Raw genomic sequence first — 5,415 nt, 5'->3', positions numbered from 1 at the left:
TTTATGTCTTAGAACTGATTATTTCAGAATATGTGTAAAAAAAAAAAAGTTCTTGGCAGAATTTGGATTACACGCAACCTGAGAATTCAGTCATTGGCCCTTTTGTTATTAAAAGAACATTTTTAACAATCCATCAAGCCTTTACCAACCCTCCACGAACTAAATTCCACTAAATTTGCAAGAACTCATCTATTATGGCTACTCTAATCAATTTGTGGTCAATCTCCTCAAGGATTTCAGAATTTTTTTAGTTGCAGTTCAGTCCCGGTTCTCACACTAGCTCCTCTGAAGAAGATAGAACCGGACTGAAGTCATGAAGTTAATCAGTCGAGTAATGTGTGCCCCCAGCACCTTGAGAGAGACCCCTGCAGCACTACTATCCTGGGAAACCCATGGACACCCAATGTAAATGGATGCAGCCTCAGCCTTCTAGTGTTGGAGCCTGTTTAATTAGGCAATCTTAGGTGCAGCTACACATTCCCTTGTACCAACCTCTAAAAGTTTGAAATGCCTCTCTGCACCCTCTTCAAGCAAGCTGAGAAGGTCAACAGATTCCTTCTGCCAAGGGACAGCTAGTTAGACTCCCAAGTGGAGCCCAAGTCCAGATGATTAACACCAGACATATGTTTTTGATAAGTTTCTGCGCTTGGCTCTAATAGAGAAAGCATGTGGAGGCCGCTCTGGCAGGCACACAGGCCATCTTCCCTTTAATACAAACAGCAAGCGACCCCTTCGCTTGGTCATGCCCCATTTCCAGGCAAGATGTGGGCTCCAGATAGAAGCAAAAGGGTTGTCTCGGGTTTCAGCTCACATAACCCTCCTTAACAAGTCCTAACTCAAAGCGGACAGCTTTAAACTGTGCCAGGATCTGCAGGGAATTTCTTCCAAATCCCATCACAAAGGCTTGTCAGATTTTGTCAGATTTGGCCAGGTGTTTGACTGCATCCAGGTGTTGGGGAAATGAAAACCACGAGCCCTGCGAGACCAGACACATCAGCCGCGCTGTGGGTCTGGCGGGCGCGCCCTCCTCCCCCACTGCCGGCCAGTCCTCCCGGCCCGGCCCCTCCCGCCGGCCTCCCCTCATGCCCCTTCTTTCAGAACTGCTTCTGGGAGGAGAAGGATGAGGCGGGAGAAATCAATCTTTGAAGCCTTCCTAACAAAGATAAAGCCAACGATTTTCTGTCTTGTTTCAAAAGCTTTACCTCTCCCCCGCCTTGCTCTGGCCTTTCCCACAGGCCAGTGTGGAGAGCCGCTCTATCACAGGAATGATCTAGCAGACAGCAGTTTTCCACCCAAATACCTTCGATCCAGCTTCGGACCCACAGGGAAAGTTTTCAAAGATAGTTCGTAAAATTTGGCTCCTACTTGCCTCCTTATGTGAAAGGTATCCGACACCCACCTCCCAAAATACACACACATACACACACTCCTCTTTACCATACCATTTTCCCATGATTTCCCTCTTGTTTAAACACAAACATAATAACAATTGCTCTATTAAGACACTCAACACAAGGCTAAATGCTTCATTTGGCAAATCTGTCCCGGCCCCACTAGAAGTCCTTAACTGTCCTGACATAAATAATGGAGACATCAGGGTCTCATTTTTACAAAAATACATTTATATTCTTTAAAAAGTCACACACACACACGTGCAATCTCTACACCAACTTTAAACCCGTCTTTCCCTGTGCTGAAGGGGAACGACTGAAATAAATGAATTTTTATCGGTATCAAAAATGCAAAGACCTTGGAGGTGGGAATTAACAAATTTAAGGAAAAGCAGTAAACAATTGTTCATTTGATAATTTGATAGTCTTGTTTCCCGGATTTGGGGAACTCAGATGAGGCATTTGTTCCTGTACAATATGGGCAGAAGGGGGACACCCAGGCCTCTATGGGAATTTCAGGCTCCTCTGCCAGCTACACAACTAAATTGACTGTGTCACTTTGGATGAGTCATTTCCCTTATCTGGGACATTTCCAAGTCCAGTGAGTGGGTTTATTTCCAAGACCTTGTGCCCTCCCGCACCCAGGTTGTTTCTGGAGTAAGTAGTTTGGGGATTAGGGAGAATGAAGCTTCAAAGACGATTGCAATCTTGCTCACCCCCCACCGTCCTACCCGGATCCCTGGGGCCTGGCCTAGTTTACGGCCTGAGACACACCCAGCAGCCCCTCTCTGCCGCCCCGGGCAGTGCCGATGGCTCCCGGAGATAAGGCCCAGCTCCAAGCTCCACGTCCGGATGCGGGCCGCCGGCCTCCGCCGCAGTGCGATTATCGTCTCAATGGAGACCCTCCAGGGTCCCGGCCCCCCGCGGTCTCTGGCAGCATCCGGAGCGGGAAAGGCGCTGAACTGGAAGGGGAGCTCTCCCGGTCAAGACGCGAGCCTTCTCTAGTGAATAAACGCGACTCCGAGGCGCGCCCCCTTCTCGCGCCCCATTTCACCCCCACGTGTTTCTGGAGCGGGGACCCAGGGGTTAAATTGGACCCCCTCATCGTCACCACCGTCCCGGGAAACCTGTCATTAAAGTCAATTAACTTTTCCCACACCCCTTGGCCGGTAACAACCCGCTGCTAGCTTCCTCCTCGGTTCCTAAGTGCAACCAGATGGGCCGCCGAGCTGCCCCCGCCGCGCGCCCGCCGGGGCGGCCCGGGGGTTCCAGGGAGGCCGCCGGGGCCCGCGGCCCGGGCGGGAGCAGGCCAGGGCGGCCACGCCGGGCCAGCCCCGGCGGCCCTGCGGCCAAGGTGGTTTGCTTAGCAGGCCTGGCTGCTTTCTGGCAGGAAATGAATAGCTCCCAGATGAGCTCAGGCAACCTGAGAGGTCGTGAGAACGGCGCGAACCCCCGCCTGTGCAGCCGGCAACCTGCCAGGCCGCGGGGGGAGCGGGCGGCGGCGGCGGCGGCGGGAGGCCGGGAGGCCCGGCGGGCGGGCGGGCGGGCGCGCGGGCGGGCGGCGGCAGGGGGAGAGGGAGGAGGGAGCCGCTGACACACGAGCCCGCGCCCGCTCCCGCTGACAGGCAGGCAGCCGCCCGCGCCCGGCCGCCTCCCCCGCTTCCCCCGCCCCAGGCCCCAGCGCCTCCCAAGCAGCAGGCCTTAGCCGCAGAAATGCGGCCGCCCGGCCCCGCCAGGGCCTGGGGGTGGGGCGGCCTGCCAGTGTTTTTCCAGTTCCCCCGGTAGCTCCGGGCCGCATTTAGAAGCCGGGGAAACTGGGCCGAGGCCAGTGTCAGGGCACCAGAGGCCCTCGCGGCCTGCCGAGCACTGCCAAGCGTCAGGCCAAGCCAGGGCAGGAGTGGGCAGGGAGGGGGGGGAGGGGGGCGGAAGGGGGAAAGGCATCTCAGCCCACACCGGCGTCCCAAAAAAGAAGGAGCCACCAGACAGGGACTCTAGACTCTTAAAAAAAAAAAAAAAAAAAAAAAAATCTCATTTCTAAAAACCCTGAGCACCTACTAAGTGTCTGGCAGGCCCGAGGCAAGCGCTACAAAGATAGGACTAATCCCCACACAGCCCCTGCCCTCCGAGAGCTCTGGTTTAGCTAGGAAGATAGACAAACATTCAAGTGACTCATCCCGGGGATGATGAGGTAAGTGCCAAAAATGAACTTTAAACAAAGGGCACCTAAGAACAGAGAGATTAATTCTGATTTGAGAGGAAACCAGGTAAGTTTTGCAGGGAGTTGGCACTTGAAGCAGAGAGGTGAAAGATGAGCTCAACGGGAAGAAAAAGGAGGACTAGGAAGGTGAAAGAAAAGGCAGAGATAGGTAAATATTTAGGTCCAGTTTGGGGAAATTTCAGGAAGGATGCCATGGTTGTCCTATTTAAATTTTCAAATATATAAATTGGCTTAGAGGTCAAAAAAAAAAAAAAAAAAAAAGGACCAAGCTGTCTGCTTTAGTCCTTGGTTTATTGCAGAATAGCCTGGGGGTTAAGTGCACATGATCTGGCTTCAGATTGCTTAGGTTGTAAGTCCAAGGCAGATTAACTTCTCTGAGCATCCTCTGTAACATGGGGCTCATGGGGTAGTATTTCATAGGGTAGTGAGGATAAAATAAGTATAAATGCATGTAAAGCATTGAGAATGGTGCTTGGCACTGAGGCCTCCGTGCACATCAGCTAGTAAGATTCCTGAGCAACCATAGTGAGGCAGGGGTGTTCGCCAAACTAGCAAGCCAAGCCTGGACTTTGCCCAGTGATTTCAGGGACTGCTTTTAATTACACCAGGCCCCAGGTGAAAGGACCACTGCCTCTTCCTTAGTTTCCAGATTTCATGTACTCATTCAATAATTACTGAGCCAGGCACTATGGGAATAAAGGGAGAAGAAAGGTGTGATCTCTACAGTTATAAAGCTCTCAGTCTGGTAGCCGAGACAAACCAGTAAAAAAAAAAAAGAATAATAATAATAATAATTGCTCTGTGTTAAATGCCATCAAAGTGGGGTAGCATGCACTGGTGGTACAAAAGAAGGGTACATGTCTTAGCAGGTACATTGTTGGTCCTCCAAATTAGAATTAATCTGTGAATTTTTGTGACCACAGACATTGCCGGCACAGTAGATAACTATCAAATTCCACCTAAGAAAAGTGATTGTCAAATGGTTAATTTCAAGATTAACCATTGTATGATACTAATATCTTCTGAATGAGCACAATCACCTTGATGTGGTCAAGGAACTGGTTCCAAAGTGGCCCTTACCCGTGAAATGCTGAGCATGTCCCCTTGAGTCTCTGGGCTTCGGTTTCCTCCCTGATAAGGTGAGAAGGTTAAACCGGAAGTCTCTACGATCCTTCTCAACTCCCTGGTCTGTGCTTCTCTTTCCTCGGCATTTTGACACACGCTCTGTGGCTGTAAGAACCTTTATCAGGCATATTTCAAAACTTTTGACCAGGGCGTAGGACGATTTTACAACCAAGTATTTTCATCTGCAGTTAAAGACATGGAAGCAAACTCAAACAGACGCGCATTGTATTTCCACTGTTGTAAGCAAGTGGGCCACACGTTAGTTTCTGGAGACCGGCCATGGGATCGAGAGTCGCATTCACTGCGTGGCACATCAGAGGAAGACTGCATCTGACAGGATTTGCTCACATACCTGCTCCTAAGACCCCATCCTTTACTGTAATATCTTGTCATCTTCCTGGGAAGACAGAGTAACAAGAATTAAAAATACCACCACATTCCCTCTTGATCCTAAAAACTCGCTTCCCATACTTCTCACTTGCCCACTTCTTTTCTGGGGGAAAAAAAAAAAAGAATGTGATCTGTTGTTTATCAGGACTCCCTCCATTTAGGAAACATAGTTCCCTAACTGGCTAGAATTTTTCCACTAGTACACTTACTGAATTAAATAAACTTACTGAATTAGTCTCGTTAAACAAGAATGTCAGTCTGAATTAGTGAAAAGTCTGAATTTTAAATATC

The 5,415-nt window shown here is 50.1% G+C and overlaps 1 long non-coding RNA gene across 1 annotated transcript; it reads left to right on the top strand.

Moving 5' to 3' along the window:
• The first annotated feature begins 3,343 nt into the window (after window positions 1-3,343).
• LOC109266283 (uncharacterized) lies at window positions 3,344-5,176 on the top strand. Its single transcript, XR_002079646.2, has 2 exons — window positions 3,344-3,579; window positions 4,923-5,176. It is a non-coding gene; the product is annotated as an uncharacterized LOC109266283 (long non-coding RNA).
• The last annotated feature ends 239 nt before the right edge of the window (window positions 5,177-5,415 follow it).

This window comes from Panthera pardus, unplaced genomic scaffold (genome assembly GCF_024362965.1).
Source record: "Panthera pardus isolate Hobbes unplaced genomic scaffold, ASM2436296v1 HiC_scaffold_16, whole genome shotgun sequence".
Lineage (NCBI taxonomy): Eukaryota > Metazoa > Chordata > Mammalia > Carnivora > Felidae > Panthera > Panthera pardus.
The sequence above is the reverse complement of the archived record's forward strand: the minus strand, read 5'-3'. Positions and strand labels throughout refer to the sequence as shown.